The sequence below is a fragment of the Condylura cristata genome, unplaced genomic scaffold (genome assembly GCF_000260355.1).
Source record: "Condylura cristata isolate star-nosed mole 26May11 unplaced genomic scaffold, ConCri1.0 scaffold00007, whole genome shotgun sequence".
Classification (NCBI taxonomy): domain Eukaryota; kingdom Metazoa; phylum Chordata; class Mammalia; order Eulipotyphla; family Talpidae; genus Condylura; species Condylura cristata.
The window spans coordinates 47,123,872-47,146,384 of NW_004567108.1; positions in this window are offsets into that span (position 1 = coordinate 47,123,872).

Consider the following 22,513-nt stretch of genomic DNA (forward strand, 5'->3'; position numbering starts at 1 on the left):
CTCTATGATTTATATTGCTATATCATTTTTATTCTATATTCCACTTTCAAGTTTCAAGTCATGAGACATGCTATAGGCCAGTTGAAAAATTACACTACTGAGGGGAGCAGTGGGCAGGTCAGGAGAGGTCTGCCGCACCATGTGGGTCACCTCCCTGGCCAGGAATCGAACTCTTGCTGAAGTGGCTTTAGCTTCATAGTGCTGGGCTTTAACCTGCTGTGCCACCAGGGAGGGCCCCAAATCTCAGCTTTTTAAAAAGGAGAAGTATATCTTTACCAATTTGCTTCAGCTACCTTTCATTTCCTTGCTAATTAATCATATTTTTCAGGCAGGGTCAACAAACAATTAAGATATCCAGTTGGTAACTGTCTTGCCCACACTGTAGTGAGCTTTTAAAACACCCTTGGCTCTTAGTGTTCTCATATAAAGCTGTGAGGACTCCTTTAACTGAACATAGTGTATGTGTTAGGGATCATCATTATTACCCAACCTAAAGTTAACAAGTAATGTTTGTTCATAACTATTAGTCTCATAAACCTACAGTTTGGATACTTGATAGAATTTTGGATCCAAAGTCAAGTACTGGTATACTGACACTTTTATTTCATAAGCTACTCTGGGACTTCCTTTCCCTTGTCATCCATTGCAGAAATCATGTGGTGTAGATCTCAGAATATGATGACAAAAATAGTTCTCCAGCTCTTTGGTCTCTTATTTCTAGGAAGTAGAAGTAAAGTACACCAAGAAAAATTAAAGTTATTGATTGTGAATGATGGCTCCTTACAGAGAAAGTAATAGCTATTATAGTGGTTAATGATAAAGTTTCAAGCAGATTGTCCTCTATACTGTTTTGAGACTAGTCAGAATTAAATAACTATATTATAGCACATTTATATACAAATCATCTTATTGCTTCTTTCTTAATAATTTCTTATCCATCTCTGATGCTCAAGAAAGAGAACTAAAATGGAGACAAACATGTATGAGTCATTGTGTGATTGATAACTATAAATCCACAAGATAGACAGCTCAGGAAAAGTATACAAAGTGAGAAGAAAGTCTTGAACATACCATATTAGAAAGCTTCCAAAATTTGAGAAGCTTATGGGTGGAAGAAGACGCAATTTGTCATAACTAGGGTCAATGGAAAAAAGTATAGGAATCTGCTTTTATCTCAATATTTGGAAGAAATGTGTCCTAACTTTATCTATCAATGGCAGGGATTTCCCCATCATAGAAAGTCAGAAATTGAGTCACAGTTTACAGGTAAATTATAGAAAGGAAACCACCATGGACTAAGAAGATTGATCAGATAGGGGATCAGGTTCTTTCAACTCTGATTTTAGAATTCTACATATATTTCATTTTCTTCTCTGTAAACAACTTGAGCACAAAGATTATTCCTTAGAACACTGAGAAGTGTTGGATACAATGTTTGATCCATAATGTGGATCAAAATATTTATTGCTAAGATTATGAAAGTTATAGAACATTATATCAGCAAATACTTTTTAACATGATATTGTTTAAAGAGCATTTGTGGGAAAAAATGAGGTAGAAATAGAATGAAGTAATTAGGAGTAGTGGTAGGGAGGAGCAGGGGACTAGTTGAATAAGTGACTAAACCCTAGAAGAGGGGAACTTTTGATGATCTGCTTTAGAATAAAGCCTTAGTTATTGAAACAAGATATTCTAAGGTAACTACTGGGAAATATTTTCACTGCATCAAATCACTTTGTTGTGATAGTATGTGGGTATGCTTAAGAAGATTAGGAGCAAATAATAAAAGTTCATAAACACATGGAGATACACATACACAACTTTGAGTTTCCCCCTTTTGCCCTGTGATAATCTCTCTACCAGCAAGGCAATAGGCACACTAAAATGAGGATGCTATGTCAAAAAATAAAAATCAAATCACATGTGCATACATACCCCAAAGCTTTAGTGGACTGCAGAAGGATACTACCTTTCATACTTAATTATGGGACTCTCCAATATTTAGAAACTGAAAGCGTACCAGTTGTCACTACTTGGGAGAGAGAAGGAGTGCCGTCAATAGACAAAATGGCCTCTTCAGTTAGCACTTTCAATTATAGCTGGTGCCAAAACAAGCAGTTGGTTTTATTATTAAAAAACCTCATTATTTGGGGGTGTTCTTCTAGTTGCATTAATTCAAGTATGCATAAACTATGGCAAATTGTAGTTGGAAAATATATTGTACTGTTTTTCCTATGTTTAAAAGGGCCCATTGAACAGAAAGCATAATTCCCTTTGCCTTGTGGATTGCAAATGCTGCAAAATGTCTGCTTTTCTTCCCCATCATTGCTTCATTTAAGACAATTATACTAACTACAGTAAACACTTATGTCCTCAATCTTTCAGTGCAGAAATAATTCCTTGAATTGGGTCATTTTGCATGTGTCTGGCAGCCATTTCCAGGGCTCAGCCAGTAGCTCATTTCAAAGGCAAATGATAATTTGCAGATTCCATGCAATGGAATGGAAATTAGCCTTGTTATGTCCTAATATTTTGTTCTCTGTCTGCAGCTGCCAAAAATGATCTCCTTTTCTTGATACTAAGCTAAATCGGGCTAAATACCATTCAACAAAACTATGGTGATTGTGTCTTGATTGACTTAAACATTGCCTTTTCAAAAAAAAAAACAAAAAAACAAAAAAAGCACCTACAGACACTAGGTCTCACACCTTTGCTGTACTGTGACTGCAGTTGCAAAATGACTGGGAAGGAAGCTGATTTCCTATGGAGGAACAGGTAGCCTCTCTTGCATCATGCTGGTGCTGCAAGCAAATGACATTCCTGCTGGCTTGCCTGTCAAAATATGTGCACCCTGTGACTGGAGGAGATAGGCAGCATTGCCAGGTAGCTTAGCTTATAAATAAATTCTTTAGGATGATAACAACCTCAAAACAATTTGCTTGGTGACAAAAAAGAACTGGAAATCTGTTGCTAACCCCCATTCAAACACAAATACCCAAACAACAGGGAGAGGTGCATCCATATCAATTAAATCCAGTTCTACCATTAAGAATAGTCAACTTTAAGCAATGCTAGTTTATACAGGAGATTACTCTGAGGACCTTATGTGCACACATTTCATCCTCTGAATGCGCAGTAAGATCATTCCCATTCCAATATTTTCTCCTATTTTACGTATGAGCTCCAAAAGTTCAGGAAGTCGCTTAAGTTCGTGTAGTTATTGACTAGACGAGTCAGATTCCAACAAAGGCAATGGTTCTCCAGCCCTTGACCACTTTACCAAAGTTACTCCTATTTTTCAGCATCTGATAATCATCATTATTGAGAAATGTTTATTGAGCTCTCTTTTCATGCATTACTATTGTCATTTAGATCTTTTCCTGGCAATCCTGTCTTCTTAATATGCTTGGTCTAGTGTTATCTACCTTCCCTTGGGTCTTCATTTAATGGTCATAGATTAAGTACCACCCTGTGCACAGTTCTTAATAGACACAGGCATCTTTGATTTAAAACCAGGAGAAAGCTTTCCTCACTAACTTCATCTTAATTCTTTGGCAATTCTCTTTAAAATGTTTCTATTACTGGTGTGAACTTGCTGGGTTTTTGTTTGTTTGTTTTTTACTACTGATGTGATGTTTCTTTATCCTTTTTACTCTCAAGTTTCCTCCACTCACCAACCCCCACTGCTCCCAACTAATTTTACTCTTACGTTAGTTGATATGAATTATATTCTTAGGTGGAGTAATCACAAAATTTTGATAACTTCAATTTCTCCTAAAAAAAAAAAAGTCCACTTTATGAGATTCCTTTTAACAGTCAAACAAATCACAAAGTTTATCTAGTTATCCAATGTTTCTCAAAACTATTTCTTCTATCCCTACTGCTACATTGACTTAAACCACCTGTCACTGGAAGAGCCACAATGCACCACTAACTAGTGGTGCACTTCTGTTTTTATCACAGTACGGCCTAAAATTCTCTAGCAGTCTCCTAGCATTTCTGGGTTAAAACCTGTATTCCTTGTGGGGGTCCTTGTTGCTTATTGCCAGCCCCTCACATCACATCAGGCTTGAATCCTCCACATACGTGGGGTCACTTCTACAACCTTTGTTCACGCTCTTCTTTCCATCAGAACACTTTCTGGTAGCTACCTGGCACCTCTGTAGTCTTTTGTAAAGATTCTTTGCTGAATACTGCTTTCCCTGTATCTCTCACAAACTTACGTTTACTACATTGGTACAAAATGGTCAGTTTCTTTATTTGTATCTTCTACACTACTAGGTCATCATCAGCTTTCTGTGCATTAGGTTATATTCATATGCCAGGACTGAGCTCGGAATGGATGTAATAAATACTTGTGGGAATTAACTGTGTGGAAATTAAATCCAACATTCTTCACCAAAGGAGGAGACTGACTAAGATAGGCATTATATTTATAGCTAGAAACTGATTTTTATGGAAGAAAAAAGGAAAGTTGTTTTAGAGTCCCATGGATTTTCTTGTTTGTTGTGCATTTTAAAGCTTTGTTTGCTTTAACATTATGTCAGAGGACTAAGACACCCAAGAGATGATAACATAATGGTGGTGATGGAGCTCTGTTCCCTTTAAATTTCTTTTTACCAAGAAATGCCAGTCCTGATGCTGTGAAAATCAAAGGGCAGACTACTGGGCTTAAGTAACCTCAAGTAGGTCAAGTGGCTCACTCCATGAGTCAATGGCTCTGCCTGAAATAGAAGGCAGATGGAAAGACTGCTTTTCTCCGGCACTACTCTGACAAAGCCAGCCTTGGGATATAAGGTCAGTTACAGTAGACATCAGTGAGATGCCAACACATCTGTTGATAAAAAAATGTTTGTAGTAAGGACTTATGAAGAAGTGAGGCTATGGGTACATTCAAGTAGATATGAAACAAAGAAATACATTGGCAATATTTAAAAAATATATAATCAACTCTAAATATTTGGCCTAAAGAAATAAAGTTGGTCAAAAATATGACAATTCAGCTACAAAAATACTGCTAGCATTCTGTCATCAATATTTTAAAATAACATTTCACATAGCTTTTGAAAACAGTTTCACTCATGTGTTTATGTGAGGCAAATTCAGTTCACTTTCCAAGATCTGGCACCTCCCCCTTTTTCACCCTATTTCTTACAGCTTATGGTCCTGATCTTAGATGCCAGTCATTGTGAATGCTTTTACTTATACCATATTATCAATTTATTTTGGATCTCCAATTTTTGTCACTCCTTATCCACTTCTACTCTCATGATAGCCTATGTCACCCACTGCTAGTTGACTTACTGACAATGTTGGTGTCTGGAGCCTTTTGAATGTCACAAAGGGATAGGGAAGGAGGCTTGTATCCTTCCCCCATTATATATCGACTGCCGAATATTCTGCAATATGCTGTCCCATAAGAGAAATTCAAGGTTTCTGATAATGAGAAACCCTAACTTAAGATGTCTGCTATATCAAATAACTGAGTTATAATCAAGAAAAGGACCCAATTAACTAAAAAGTTTCATCAAAATAATAACTTGGGTTTATTTAAGTTAAAGTAATTCAATAAACTCAACTTTTCTTTTTAAGAAGGTAAATAATAGATTCCAGAAAGAGACCTACTAATAACACATCTTTATTTTGATAGAATCTGCATGTTCTAAAGGATTTGGAATAAGGCAGTTGACATTCTTGATCAATGCTCATAGGTTGAGACCCATCATTAAATGAACCTGAGCCAAGAAGTATACATTCTCCAGGAACCATTCCTAACAATTTCTGCCACCTTAGACCAAGGAATGTAATACATCTGGATAACTACCTTCAAAGGAATAATTTCACTATGATTATATTTTTTCCATTTTTTGTCTATATCTCTTAGAAACTAGCCATCCAGGCTCCTATTTCTCAGCAGTAAAAACTATGTAACTTAGGTTTTTATTATCATGGGTAGGGAATATAATATCTATCATGGACATGAACTAGTGTATAAGCCAGACAGGAAGACTTTGCTTAGTTCTGCATATGCTAGTTCTAGTTTTCGAGTCTGAAATTATCTTTTAAAATAATTTATTCCAGGTTTTAATTAGAAGTTATTGCATTACAGAATACATCTAGCATAATCATATGCCCAGCAGAGAAAAAAACTCATGGTGTAGAAAATTTATGAGTCAGTTTGATTTGAAATCAAAATGACTGTGTATGCCTCCCCATCACATGCTTATTTGAGGATGAAATAGGAGTGTGAAAAATTTACAACAACCTTCCTAACCAGAATTCTGGAATTTCAAAACATTCTTTTAAGGACATCTAATTCTAGTCTTTTATGAGATGTCTTCTCAGTACACAGGACAGTACTGTCCCTTATTGCATTTAATTCGTAAGCCCCTTCAGATCAGGAGGACCTTAGGGAACATTTGATAGTTCCTCATCAGTGACACTGAGAATGGAAAATCCCAGATGTTAAAAATGCCAAGCCAGGGTGGATAGGGAGTGTGGGGTTATTTGAGATTGGAAGGAGGTGAGAGAGGCCCAAGATAGTGAGACAAGTTAGGGCAGAAAAGCCCAGTCAATGTCATTTCTGCCTCTATCTAGTTTCATGCACAAGGAATCATGCCTTGATCCCCGCAAGGTATAAAAGTCAGTCTGAAAGATTATGCACTAATGGGGTCATAAGAGGTGGGAGGCTTGATCCCATTTGTACCTTAGCTTTTTCACTAGAAGGATGAACAGGGAGCTCTGAGGCAATTTGTTTTCTTCAAACATCCATTATCCAGTTAAATAAAATCGAATTTGCCAGTAGCATACAATTTTCATGTTCTAGTTATCAGAGCTAGTGATGAGGTCAAGGAGGAAGAGAAACTCAAACTATCACCTAGTCTAATTTATAGTATTATTATAAAGGTTCTAATAATAGAAAAGAGCAAACATATACAAATGACATTACCTCAATAAAAAGATATGGAGCTGTGGGGTTTAATTTTGTATTGACAGAAATAACCCACTGACCCATGTGACATCACACATAGGTATTACAACTGAGATGAAAAAATGTACAAAATGAAGAATAATGTAAAAAATATATTTAATAAAAGTAAAACAAAAAAGATAATCCATTGAAATGATGACATTACTAAGATAAATGCCACTCATTGAACAATATGAGGATTTTAACTTTCTTTTCCTTTTTCCAAATGAGAAACCTAGAGTCATTTTTCAGTCTCCACTTACTCTAGCTGTTCTAGATCAGTTTCTGCTTAGAAATGAATTGTTATACAAGAGACCTGGCTGATACTACTCTTGATAAGGGAATATTTTGTTTTAATGTCTCCACTTCAAAAGTGGTATATCCTTTTCCCCAAAGTACCTTTTAGAGATATGTGGGCCTTGTACTAAACTTGGGTAGGAATATGCTATTTGTATTCTTACTGTCTCATTTCAATATTGAATGTGTCATCTAAAGAAGTGAGTTGATTTCGCCACATTCAGTCTTCTGGCTGACTGTGCATTCTTGGTGCTAAAATCACCTCCACTAGGGTCAGACTGTACCCTTTCTGAATTATGAAGAAGGAGCAGCTTGGTAATGACTCATGCTACTCTACCTGTCTACCTAGTTAAATTCCCTATAACATATAACAAAGTACACATTCTATCACACACACAAATCATCATTTTGGAGATTTTCACATGTTGTATGCTTGTGTTGATTGCGTTGGAAGTAATGCTGGCATGCAGGATTTATATTTAAACTAATACACTAGGAAGTTGGCTGACTATACACAAGGAATCTGATTGGACATATTTTTTGAGATTGATTTTTTTACTAGTCTTCTTAGCATACCATGTATGAAATGAGTGGTCATATATTTTATTGCACACTCAGGGAAGCTTTTATTGGGACAATGTTCAAGTAGAAGGGACACTTGGATGACAGTCACACGCTGAGACTGCCCCAGGCAAATTGAAACTGTAGTTCATCCTACATATGACAAATGGCTGGGAGACATGGGATGGTTCTCCAGACACACATTTTAAAGAGAGGTGTGGCAAGAATTTCATCTTCTCCTCAACAAAGACAATGAACATTTTTGAAAGTGCACTTCTCTGGTTGGAGCCAATAAGATGTCTGTTTACTTACGTGTAACATCACTGAAAGTAAGACAGTAAGTCAGGTCTTGACTAGCATTTGAATTCAGTTAGTCCAACTGAAATTAATTTTTAAATATGAGGAGAAAAAATATATTTTTATGCCTGACCCAAAGAATGCAGTGCCAACCCATCTTCAATACTAAAGTAAAAGTAGGATTATAATCTTTTCATTTCTAAGACTGTTATCCAAAGCACCATGGATTCTCTCATTTCTTCCTCCTATTCCTTTTCTCAACAGTTTATGATTTCACTTATTTTTAAAGATTTATTTTTTATTTATTTATGCATACAAAAGCTGGGGTATAGGCCAGCGGTGTGGGGGTGGAGGTGAGAGGATTCACCAGAGATAAAGTGGGGAGCAGAACAGGGAGCCCTACTGAAAGACACTGTTGAGGGGACAGGTGAAGTCTGCTGTGCCATGTGGGTCAGCTCCCTGGCTGGTGATTGAACCCATGTCACAGTGTCTGGCAATAGCTTGGCAGTTCTGAGACTTTAAGCCAGGTACCATTAGGGAGGCTCCAATTTATGATTTTAAAACACATATAAACTACATTTATTATAAGCTGTAATGATAAACTGTAAATTCTTATTACCATTAGATGTTATGTAAGTACTTAGTAATACATGTGTTTTTATTTGCTTTCTCTATTTGCTAAAAATATTGGTTAGTGTTGCTTAATTGACTTAAAATTTTGTCTGTGATGTCAATCAGAAACTGTTGGCATTGACCAATCCCCTAGTTATCATTTCAATGGATCGTAGAAATCTTGCCAAACACTGGAAATTCTATCCTTTATTATGAATGAGTGGAAGTTTCCACTGTTTCCAAAATGTCTAGTGTATGACAACCTTTTCTATTTAGTAACTTCTTATTTCTCTGCTGGTTCCTAGTAGGTTCTAAGCTATTTCAAGTGGCAATTAACAAATGACATTTTTGATAGAAAAATAAACCGTAGGACGTATCATAATTTCAATATCTTAGTAGAAATGACAATACATGGACAGGTAACTTACATAAAGTTAAGTCTGCACATTCAGACAGTAACAACAAAATATAACCTATACTTCTAGGAGCTTGTAAGTTGCTTTTCATTTAATTAAGCAATGATTACCTTACTTACAAAAATACTAAAATATTGACAAAAATATGCCTATAAGTCAAGAAACAATGGTAATACATTCAATCAGGAGTTAAAGCAAATACAACGGCCAACTGACAAGAATTTTCATAGTGACAGAGTACACACGATAACAATACAAGCCTTTATTCCTACTTTGGTTGTTTATCATCCTTCTTTTTAGAACCCAGTATAATTTCAATGAGTTGCACGTATTTATTGTAAGAAATTGAACTATGGCAATGGTTAGTAGTATTTGACGGTAGAACGTAGTCAAATTAGTTATACAACAGCGTGCTAAAATAAAAAACACACACAGCAAGGAAGAGCATGTGAACTGTAAACAGAAATGATGCATGAATCAAGAGTATTATGAAAAATGTAGTAGGATACTCTGAGCTGGTTAATCAAGAGAATGGATAAATCTACCCAGGATCATCACCCTTTCCCGCTCCCAACGGATTCCATCAGTTTGGGTCTCATGATCTCTAAGGAACTTTCTGCCCACTTTCACTTTTATGAGTAGTGCCTGGGTTTCCTCCCTGTTTGTGTGCTGTGTTCTGCAGGACAATCTCTGCCTGCTACAACCTGGCATGTTTTACAAATGCAGACTATAGACTGGCGCTTGGATTGCCTGGCTTCAAACTTTGCTTGGTGATTATGTCCTCAGAGTAATGCTGGAAAACTGTAGTGAGCTCCTTGTTTATAAGTGAGTAGGAGAAACACCTGCAGGACAGGGCAGCTCAGGGGCAGTGAGGACAAGGAGATACTCCTCCATCTTTCTATTTCTAATGAGTCTTTCTCATGCAATAAGATCTGCTGGTGCCAAATTCTACCCCTTTTCATGCTCACCAAATATTACCTATGCATTAAGAAAAGTCAACTCAGCACTACCTAAAAATCAATTATATCTTTAAGTAGTCATATGAGATCTATCTTTTTGGAACCTAACTGCTCCTCCTGCATACCAACAGTGAACTAAAATATATCAGGTCGAAATATTCTGAGAGCAGGCACCTTAGGATAAAGATGTCCCAAGATAGTTGTGATACTATAATCTGCTTTCTAAACCATGTCCCATCTCATAAAAAGGCAACCTTGATACAGCATGCAGCTTTGGAGATGATGTGAGGTAGGCCTTATTGGCTGTGAGCACAGATCATTTTAAAGATTTTTAAAGAACGGGTATGCATGATTGGGCTAAATGAATGCAACAACAGTTTTGTATCTAAAGAGGAAATAAAAATTATGTACAGAAGTGAAATGAAACAAAAGATTATATAAGACATAACAGATTATATAAGAGCAGGGTAAACTGGGCTACAGGGAAGGACTGGATCAAGGCAGAAAAAAAAAACATCAGGACCATAGAAGACTAGAGGAGGATTAGGGTCAGGCTGAAAGGAAGTCATAATGGTATAAATTCTCTGAAGAAAAGTTTATGAAGCTCTTAGGATTATGTGGAATCATAAATTCATGCATACACATGCCCCTCAACTGCAAGCTAGTTTATCAGCCTTTTAAATTTTTAGACACTTGATGTCCACACAGCTGGAAAAGTAACCAACCCCATCTTCCCAGGACCTGGCAGTGCTCAGATTGTCTGGATGCGCCCAGTAGAAAGCATTTTTACATGATTCTTGTTTATGCTGTAACGAATTGCTTTGCCTTACCACACCTTTGGAATGCATTTGCCATTTCCATTTTTATAGATGGAGATAACTATACCTGTGGAATGTTCTGCCAATTAAAAATTGGGAAAAATGACAATTATTATTTAAGACTGACTTGCCTTCCTCTTCGGCCCTGCCTACTGTCTTGGGCTGTACAGTTCCCAGTCCTAAAATTTGCAGGATTTAGTGAACTGTGCATCTAAATCTATAGGAACTTGAGGAAAAATGAACTTCCTGGTTTATTTTTAGAGATTTATGGCGAATTAAGAGTAACCAAGGCCAGATGTGTTTTAGAAGTTCGAGGAACATTGCTTTATTGTTGCTCTCTGAATTAAGGTGCTTTTGTAGTTTGGGATCCTCTGAACATATTTTTCTGCTTCCTCCCTTCCTTGCTTTGTTGTTTAACCCAGATTAAAACTAGACATGACATACACTTATAAGAATAGGAAGACGAGGAAGAGGAAATGCCTTTGATGCTATTCCCTTGGAAAGCTTTATCTGTTAAGCTCTTTCTCCGTTGGGATTTATGGTCTGGGAAATTACCTCTGGGAAGGATGGGCCACAGGGAAGCATCTACTAGATATTCCGGGAGTCACTGCCAGGCTCGTAATTGTGTACAATTCAATATGTCATGCCCAACATAACAAAGCTCACAGCATGGGACAGAAATTGCCTGTGAGGAAATGTCTTCTCCAGGAAATGGAGCTGAACAAGCCCAACAAGGAGTAAAGGAGGCAGGGGGCTGCTTTGCCACTGTGGGAGGAATAGCTCAACGGCTTGATCCAGTCTTCAGGAGTGGGCAAGGATACGAAGACACTTGCCCAGTTGTTCCACACTTATTCACTCAGAGACTGCCTTCAGTTTGAAGAGGTGTGTGATCGATACCACACTGAATGGTTTATAGTTGCTCTGCTTAATGGTTATCATCTTTCAGTTCCCCCAGGGCAGGTAGCTTCTGTTGCTGCCTTGGCATGATTACTTTAATTTCACACTGGTTCTAAACTGAAAATACGAAGTGCTTTAGGCTTTATTTGTTTTAAAAAGCTTCATTTAAGATTGCAGTATTTCTCAACATTTATTCTCTCCCCACTCCCCATCACCACAGTATTTAGAGGGAAAAAAAAAAAAAGAAATTGAAGTTGGGTGCAGAAATTAGGGAACTAAATAATTTTAAAGCATTCCCTTGCTATACTCTTGATTTTGATAAATATATGTAAAAGTACCCGTTAACTTATTGACTTTCCTAGTTCCAAATCCATGTCATGACTAAACACATACATCAATTCTCTTAGTGTAAATAGTTATAAAGGTCTGGTATTGTAGAGAATCTACAAGAATAATTAAAGACATGTTTATAAAATACCTAAGAGACAAGAAAATAGCTACTAAAGAATGGTAAATTTGAAAAAAACGGGGGAAGCACTATACTTAAAGGACTCAGTATGCTTTTCAAATGGTAGCCTTGGAACACATCATAGTGGAATTGTCAGACTTCTCTCAGGTACTACTGTGTTACATTTGTATGGGGCTGGTTGGGTTTCTAGCAGGAAAAAAGTTGTTTTTTCTTGAAGTTCTGAAGAGAAATGGTTGGAAACCAGTCACATTTGCACAGGCAGACAAGTTCTACCAGTATGAGCACTGTTGTGATAGCCTACATAAGGCCTATCATAGCAGATGAGGGAGCAGGTCACAGACAGCCACAAAACACAGCATGACAACTTCACAGAATCATGTCTAGCAAAGTTTTCAAAGGGCTAACATGGTGGTGTAGGCATTACTGCCCAGTGGGTATGGTACAGGCAACCTTCTTGATGTTACTGTAACTTATTTAAGACATTCGGGATTCCATCTGTAAGAAGATATTAAAAAAGGGTTCTAAGGGGATACATTCCTGAAGTCAGACCTATTTCAAAAGGGATTATATGGGACTGAATAATAAAAGGGACAAGTGCTCAATCCTTATTTTCTTTTTATCAACGTGTATTACAAGATAAAAGTGGGGTTTATGTTCCGTTTCAGCCACTTATAGTGTGATCTGAGCAAACCCTTAAACTCTCTGAGCCTCATTTTTTTTTTCCTGGCCCATAAAAATAACGTTCCACACAGTCATCATGAATTTAGCAGTATTTTGGATCCAAAATAATTGCTCTATAAATACTGGTAGTTTATAAAGATATTTTTATTCTCACTTATCTCTAAATGAGTTTGATGAACTCAATAGATTCTAAATGTGTACCTCTAACTGCTGTGAGGTATCGATTCTGGGAATGTTAACACGGCTGAGACATAGGCCCGCCTTCAAGGAGTTTGCAATCTAGTGCATGGGGAGACACAGCACAGGTTTGATTAGTGCCAAAAGTGAAGTATAAGCAAAGTTAGACTGGAACGTTGATTGTGGAGCAATTAATCCTGATGGGTGGGATGAAGGAGACTTTACTAAGGAGGTGGCATTGGAAGTGATACATGAGTAATGACTGTATTTTTCCCCTGTTCAGTTTGTCACCTCAGTTTATTCCTGATCAGCTTGTCATGCTAATTGTGATGGTGGTGAATGGCACACCCTGGTCTTGGTGTTTTATTTGGGGCAGGAGATAGAAATCCTATATCTTCTTCCATATTTTGTCTACCTTACTGCCAATTTCATTAATTTTTCTGGGAAGTAAATGAAGGCTTGAAGGGAGAAGATACTGAGAAAATGTTTGGGGGTGGGGAGGGAAATAGGAAAGGAAAGAAAATAAACAAGAATATAGTCCTATTTCCACTTTAAAATTCACTATTAGGGAGTTCTATATTTTCAGATTTCTATATTTCTTAACTAAACACTCAAAATCACTAACTTGAAAATGTGGTCTAAGTAGTAAAGTAATTGAAAGACAAGGTAGTAAATAATATTTCTAGAATGCTTGCCATTTATTAGGTGAACCAGTATATTAATTGGTTTAATTCTAACAATAATTCTATGATATAAATATCATTATGATCCTTATTTTACAGTTGAGGAAACCAAGCATGAAAAGCTTTAGTAACTTTCCCTAGGATCTCACAGGTAAATACAAAGAATGTTAGTTTTAAGATTGGGAAATTGGCTTAGTTTCAGAATCTATTCTAACCTTGGGCATGTCATCTGTATTTGCAGAAGAACCTAAATAAGCTAATTTTATGAGCCCCTCTGCTTGTGCTAAGGCTATTAATAGCCATTATTTTTAAAAAAGTTAGATTTTAAATATATTTTCATATTCATGCATTTAATATTTTAAAGTAGCTTTTCAACTTTCCCGTTTGGTATAGCTAAAGATATGAACTCAAGGGCCCTCCCTCCCTGGTGGTACAGCGGGTTAAAACACAGCACAAAGAAGCTAAAGCCACTTCCACATGAGTTCGATCCCCGCCTGCCCCAAAGGTGATCCACATGGCGTGGCAGACCTCTCCTGACCTGCCCGCTGCTCCCCTCAGCAGTGTACTTTGTCAATCGGCAAACCTATCAACCTTGCATCTCTGGCCTGTACCCCAATTCTGTACGAATAAATCTTTTTTTTTAAAAGATATGAATTCAAAATGGTTTTATTTCAAGAAACAATAATAATAACTTCACATGGAAATGGTGTAAGAAGAAGCAGAGAATGTACTACAGCAAAGGTGTAAGAACCATGTCTACTGACTCTTGTAGTCACTTCATAACTGTTCATGTACATTTCCTCCTTCTCTAGTGCTACCCCAAGAATGAATATCTTCTAATTCATTAGAATTTAAAAATAAAATTATATAAAAGTAACACAGAGCAGGATGGTCATTAATTTTTTACTTTTTAAAATTATGTTGAGCCCTATCTTCCTTGGTCCTAAATAGTCAAGTTAAAAAATTTTATGCTATCATTTGTAAGAATAAGCAATTCAGCCAGAAATCTGAAGGGCACTGATAAGGGATATACACAAGACTAGGAGGCAGTAAACAAACGTCCCAGTTAAAATGGCAACCTTTCCCCTTCTAGACATTTGTGAAAGGCTTCACTACAGTGAACGCAGGAGGAAGGAGACAGGGTCACTTGTCTGGCTGCAGCTCAGCTGGAATACAGCCTTCCTACAGATGGTGCTTGCTGAGTTGCATGGCCTCTGCTTCCCCATCCAGACTGTGCTGTCATAAAGAAGCCCAGCAATTTGATGGGCCAGATTCTCACTCTCTGTGACCCCAGGGAAGACTTTTTTAGACACACTTTCTGAGACTCCAAGCTCATCTAGGAGGGAGAATTCTCCTAAGAAGAACTTTAGAATAGAGCATTGTTTGGAAACAAAAGGTTGGATTTGGTTCCAAAAAAAATACATGAGATTTGGAGAGGAAATTGAAAATCCCACAGGGCATGATTTCTTTGCCAACCTGCTCTCCTGGGAAGTCCTCATTTTCCTCAGCCATAGCACTTCACCAAACTAAAGCTCATCCTGATTCTTAATTTTAACATCTTATAATGTTTTGATGAGCAGTCTTGTCCCTGGCCTACTAAAAAAGTGAGTTTCCACTTCAAAGTATCCAAAGTACAGGGATGAAATCAGAATTCTTTGATTTTAATCATGTTGCTTTCTTTCTGAAATGCCTGACTTCCTTAAGACTAGTTTCCAAATTTAAATCATTTTTTTATTTGATATTCTCTGCTATTTCTCAGGCTATTTTGAATTGTAAGGAAAACTGTCTCTTCTCTTTGTGATTCACTCATGTCCTTCCTTCTGCTTCCTTTGCAGACACACTTCAACTTCCTTTCTTCTCAATCTAGGTTATACTCATTCTGCCCCATGCTGTTGGGGAGGAATTCTGTTTTAGGCACCTAGTGTCAGTTGGTAGCTGCTTATAAATTTGGAGTGGGGAAGAATGTCCTCAGTGAGACATCCACAGTCACCTGAGGAACTTACAGGATATCTGGGCCCTTATATGGATGGGTGTAACTTTCCACTTCAGTGGACAGCGTAACAGCATGCACAGTATCCCTGGGCTGTGGCCACCTCTGTAGTGGAGACAGAAGTAGGTCTAGGCCACTGACAGTGCATAGCTAATCTAGAATCTTAATGCTTAATTAAATGTATCATGCTTTAAAGAAGGAATGGAAATAGCAGGTTCTCAAATTCTGCTTAATCTAACACCCCTTTCTGTTCTCCACCTTGGAAGGTTGCTCAAAAATTCTCAGCTGTTGTAACTACATCTGCTTTGCTGTGCTTTTAAAAAAAAATTATTTATGTATGTATACAGAACTGGGGTGCAGGTCAGAGTGTAGGAGTGGTGAGAGGATTCACCAGAGTGGGGGCAGAACAGGCCAAATGACGAAGTACACTGCTGAGAGGAGCACCAGGGGAGACAGGAGAGGTCTGCTGAGCCATGTGGGTCACCTCTGGGGCTAGGCATGGAACATGCTGAGGCTGGGCTTGCAGTGTTGTGCTTTTAATCAGTTGTGCCACCAGGGAGGTTCTGCTTTTCTGTGCTTTTGACTCTAAAGCCTTATGACCTCCTGCTATCACCAGTAGTAGAAATGGCAGTCAAGATACTCAAATTTTTCTTTTCTTTCTTACCATCTCACATTTCTCTTTTCACCCATTTATCCATCGGTCCTTTCTTGTTAATTTATGGAATGTGGAGTGCTTTGTAAACTGAATTATTGAAATATTTATTATCATTTATTGACAATAACTGCTATGAATCGTTTTATACTAGAAGTTGCAATATACCCTCTGCTCTCAAATTACTTTTGAAATGAATGTATCTGTTACTGCCATGACTGTCCCTAGCATTGCATGTTTTTTGAGAATGTCATTTACATGAAAATTTTGTAGATTCAGGATGTAAGACATAAATTATAGTACTAAAATTGTGTAAAATCCTGGGATGTGCACAATTACCTGCCTCTGTGGCTATTCATGTCCCCCTATAGCTCAAGATACCTTCTGTACACAATAGCTATAAAATGTGCAGTATCTACAACTTAAGAATCATCTAGAATTGTAACAATACCTTTTTATTGTACCTGTCAAACAGCAGAGACCCACAAAATGAGCTAATTCACTCCAATCACAAGTCTTCTCCACACTCCTGAGTGTCACCATGAAGTGTTTATTTTTCCATAGCATCCTCTACATAAGATTGTGTTTCAATATATGTTAACAAGTGTGTTTTTGTTTTAGTTTGGATTTTTGTTGTGTTTTCAAATGTGGGATTCTTCTAGATACAGGTGTTTATATGTGTATGTGTACATTGGTAATTTATCCCACCATTTCCCTCTTCATAGGTATTAGGTGGTCATTTTTTTTAAAATAAACTTGCTTGTGTAATTACTACCAATACTGTAATCCATATACATCTGCACTTGGTGAGTTTTACAGATCTGTTCTTGTGTAATTTCCAGATTTGGATGGGGGACTTAGCAAGTTGCCCTTTAGCATATGATATTTTTTCCTTACATAAAAAATTAAATAATGCCCTATCTTTGTGATCTTAACAAAAAAAATTATTCTGAAGAAAACATGACTTCAAACCATTAAAATTTTTGCTTACATACATAACCTGACCTTGGGACAGATTGCTGCAGCTGCTTAGAATCCAATCTCTTCAACATTAAAAGACTAGTGTTAGATGACAATAATCTGTATGTCCAAACTTTGAACATAGGGTGGAATTTTTGCTAAGTGATAATAAATATACTAATGCAAAACATATAAATGAACAAACAAAAACAATCAAACCAAAAACCTAAAATTGGCTAAAGGCAGGTGTCAAGGAGTTATTCAACCTACAAATATGTTTGCTTTATCCAGCTTTTCCATTACGTACTGCATGACAGCCTACTGTTTTTGAGAATTCTTAGGAGAGGAACCAAACAATAATAATGAAGACTACTTCATTTCTCCCTCTAAACTTGACTAAATCAAACAAAGTTCAACTTCTGTCAGCCTTATATTTTTTGCAACCAATGATTGGGTGAACAACTTGTCATTTAGTCATTGATGCCCAATGAAGATTAAACAAGCTCCCCATGTAATGAATAGCCCATCCTAAAAGGAGAATAACTTTGACCTAAATAGCAGTGTAATTGCCTGTACCTAATTATCTGTTTTGACACAGTATGACTATTATGAAGGTGTTACATACTCTAATGTAAGATCTTAAATCCCTGCCAGCAGTGAAGTTTTAAGACTTTAAGGGTTATTTTAAAATATTCTTGCTAAATCTTCTTTAGCTTGTCTCACCACTGCTACTCCCATAAACATTTTTCTTGCCTTCAGGGAATTCCTACTACAATTACTATAGGTAGAATATAAAATTAAATTATTTCAAAGCTATTTTTTAAAAAGACTTATTTATTCATGCAGACAGAACTGGGGTACAGGCCAGAGGTGCAGGGGTGGTGAGAGGCTTCACCAGAGATAGAGTGGGGAGCAGAATAGGCAGATCAACAAAGCACACTGCAGAGGGGAGCAGTGGGTGGGTCAGGAGAGGTCTGCCACATCATGTGATCACCTCCGGGACAGGCAGGGATCGAACTCTTGCTGAAGTGGCTTTAGCTTCTTAGTGCTGTGCCTTAACCTACTGCACCACCAGGAAGGGCCTCAAAGCTGTTTTTCTGCACTCCCTTACAATATAGCTTCCACTTGTCAAAAACTAATCCTAAGCACACCTCTGAGTAATACTGACTAGGTATTCTGAGTATCTGTTTTAAGTGATCATATGCCCTTGTTCTCAGTGCAAATCAACTGATGTTATGATCTACATTTTTCAGATGAGGAAGTTGAGATTCAGAGAAACTAAGTAAACTGCCATAAGTCACATAGTATAGTCATTGTGAACTTCCTGACAGAAAATTGTAAATCCAATTTAAGGTATTCCTACTAGAATGACTAGATGCACTAGGATAACTGCTAGCTCGATAACAAGTTGACCCATGTATATGTGACAGTTCAAGCATGTTCAATGTTTATTTCACATAAATTTAAAGTGTAGGGTAGATGTTCCTAGTCTTTGGGCTGCTTCCTCAATAAGGTGATTTCATGACCAAAGTTCTTTCCACCCGTGGCTTTTCTAATACCTAAAGACTCTTAGCAGAAGTAGAAAGAAGCAAAAGAAAAGCTTCTAAGAAGCTTAAATGAAACAAGCCTGCAAGTAGCATGTGCATCACAGAGCTTCAGTTTTCGGAGGAAGGAAAATGCAAACACAAATCAGTCTAGCTGTGTGTTTAGAAAGAAGAGAAAGCAATTCTTGGTGAAGAGTCATGTAATCTCTACCACAACCTCTCATTGTTCACAAATTAGCAGTAAAATAGCTATATGATGGTAAGGAAACAATAGTATAGAAATTGGTGCCATGCCCTCTAGGAATTCATACCTTAATTGGGGAACAAGGAATTAATTTATAATAGAAATAACAGGACAAGTTGGCATGATTAGAAGCCACTAGAAAGGAAACTATTATGGGTGGTGGGATTTTGCAAGATTTGTAATATATCTTGTAAGTGCAAAGATCCTTGGTTCCTGAGGAAAGACAAAAACTTTTAAAATGAAGATTCCATATTTGGATTGGAGGCCTAAATTCAAACTGCACCTACTTCACGATTTTGTCTTGGGCAGGAATCCATGTCTTACAGTAGATTAAATATTTTACGAGTTACAGGTATGTTGCTTGCTTTCATGGAAGATATTCATGGGTTCTACAAATATACTTTGCTTTAAGCTAAAGAGAGGAACTGAACTTCACTATTTTGATTGATCTTGGTCATATCTTCTTTACATTCTCATAGCAAACATACCAGGAGTGGATGACTAAAATTAGGAATATGGAGGGAGTTTTACATGCACAACACTTCTTAATGGCTTGTTTCAAAAAATTATAGTATATTATTCTGAACCACATTCTATTATCCTTGATCTGGAGTCATCATCATGTCTTACACAGAACCATCCAGTTCTGCCTGTACAAAACACTTTATCACCCTCTAAAAATTGTCTGGTTTTGCTCTAACATATAAAGTTCTTATAAGACAGCATCTAACTTCTTACTTTATCTTAGAATATAAGAAGGATGCAAAGACCCTCAAGTGCACAACTGTCCTGAAAATTTGTTCACTGGTGACTCAGAATGCCTGCTTGTGTTAGCAAATAAGTGGGAAGAAATAACCACTTCATTGAGACATGTCATAAAGCCCTTATTTGGCCTTTGAGGAAATCCACTGACAGGACAGGCACTGCTGCTCAACATCCTAGACACTCAACAGGGAAGTGAAGGTCACATTATCAGAAGAGAGAAAAGAGATAGGAGGTAATGAACAATGAAGGAATGAATGAAATCCAGAGCAAGTTGGAGGATTCTTTTATGTCTCCTGACTAGATGTGACAGTAAGGGGTGAGTTTTGGAAGTCATGTCAATTAGTGAGGTTCTGCCTTTGTGCTTTTACTTGAGCACACATTATTTATTCCAAAGCCACATAAGAAACTATATCCTTGACATCTGTTTGTCAGTGAGGTTTATTCTTCTTGGGAAATAATTAACATCAAAGCAGCAATGCCAACAAATATCCCTTAATATCTGGGTAAGGCTGGCTTGGGTAAGACATCATAAATAAGACTGATTTCTGCATATCTGTATAAAAATATGATTTAAGGTTAGAAGAAACCCACATTGTGAATTTTAGGTAAGTCAGTTCTAAGTGCTTTTTTTTTTTTTTTTTAAGCAATGATACATCAAGGTGTTTATATTGAACCTATGCCTGTGCCAGAATAATATTCCTGATTAGCTGGATCTTGAGTCTGCAAAGCAGCTATATGGCAGAGCATATAGGGTATGTGTAAGTCTACAGCAAGTTGGATCTATGTGTCTCTGTCTAATGATAGTACCTCTGATGACAATCACTCATTTGACAAATATTAGTTGAGTATCTATTATGTGTCAGTCATGGTAATTAATTGTTCGTATACAGTGTTGTAGAAATAAAAGCCATACTATTCATAAGGCATACAACTTTGTGGGAATGATAGCCAAAGTAGCAAACAAGCAAATAAGGCACATAACTAACAACTTCTGGAAAATGAAGTGAAGAGAAAGAATGAGAAGACAAAAAAAGACTAGAGGGAAGGTCCCTCTGAGGGGGTGATGCAGAGAACTCTCCTTCATCGGTTCCAGCAAGAGATAAGGAGACCACCTTCTAAAGAGAAAGGGAGGAGGGGAGGATGCAGACAGGGTTGATATTAAAAATGATGAACCAAAGATCAAGTAGATAACCAATAACCATGGTGCTGAAACTAAATATCTATATGGTTAGTTCTATATGTCAACCAAGTTTGGCTACAGACCCCAATAATTCAAACATTAAGAGTAGCGATTTTTTTATATAGGGATTAAAGTTTATGATCAGTTAAGTATAGAAGGTTATCATATATAGTCTCAGTGAGCTTGATTTAATCAGTTGGAAGTTCTTAAGAGCAAAACTCTGGCTTTCTGGAAGAAAAATTCTGCTGTGGACTCAAGCTTCAGCTCATGCCTAAGACTTCTAACTCACCCCTCCTGCCCTCTAGATTTCTAACTTGGCTTGTCACCACTGCTTAAGCCAACTCCTTGCAATAAAAACGCACACACATCTCTTGTTTTGTTTCTCTGTTTGAACCCTGACTAATACAGAGTACTACATGTCTCACATGGTTCAACCATTATACTATTAGTTGTTGGATTGTGTGGGAGTTTAGAAATTTGAGGACAGCAGAAAGATGGGCATATGTGGGGGTTAATTTCCAATGAGGTAGAGAGAGATTTTATGATTTTCATAAACGATACAATTTTATAGGAACACACTGTTCGAACATTAGCTAAGTTTTCAGAAAGGGAAAAGAGAATGTGTCAACTTGAGGCCACAAAGTGTTTGAACGCTTATGGAACTAAAAGGAGAGTGAAGAGGCTAAATACACTCGGCAAGAGATGTGGAATGAAATGAAGAGAAGAAAGGACCAGGTATACAAGTCTGTTAAGTACACTGGGGTTCGTTTAAAAGCTCATTGAAGATTCAAACACATGAGAGGCTGATCTGTGGAGACTAGATTAGCCTAGGGTTGTAGTGCAGACAGACACAGGAGCATTTATAGTGTCCTAGGCAGGAGGTAATAGAAGATCTGATGAATACAATGCCAGTGGACAAGCAGAGAAAGGATGATTTTCAGATATATTTTGGAGATAATATGAATATTTGTTGATACAATGAAAGGATACAGACTGTGAAATGAAGATAATTGCCTCGCTCTACCCATTTCTAAGGTGAGTGATAAATATTTGTACTGACCACAGGGGTCTTCTCTTTGATAGTTTATATACTTTATTGGTGATGGAATTTATATGGTATCTAAACTTTCTAAAAGTTAACCATAGTAGAAGACTGCTTATATGAAAGAAAGATAGTAGTGGTGACTTGCTATTCCAATCATTCATAAAACTATTCAATAATTTGTGTTTGATATTGACAATGTTAATCTGGTTTTATTCTTACTCAGAATTCAGATATTTGGGAAAATCTAAACATTGGTTTCTTGTTATTTTTTATTGAAGCAACAGTGCATTATAACA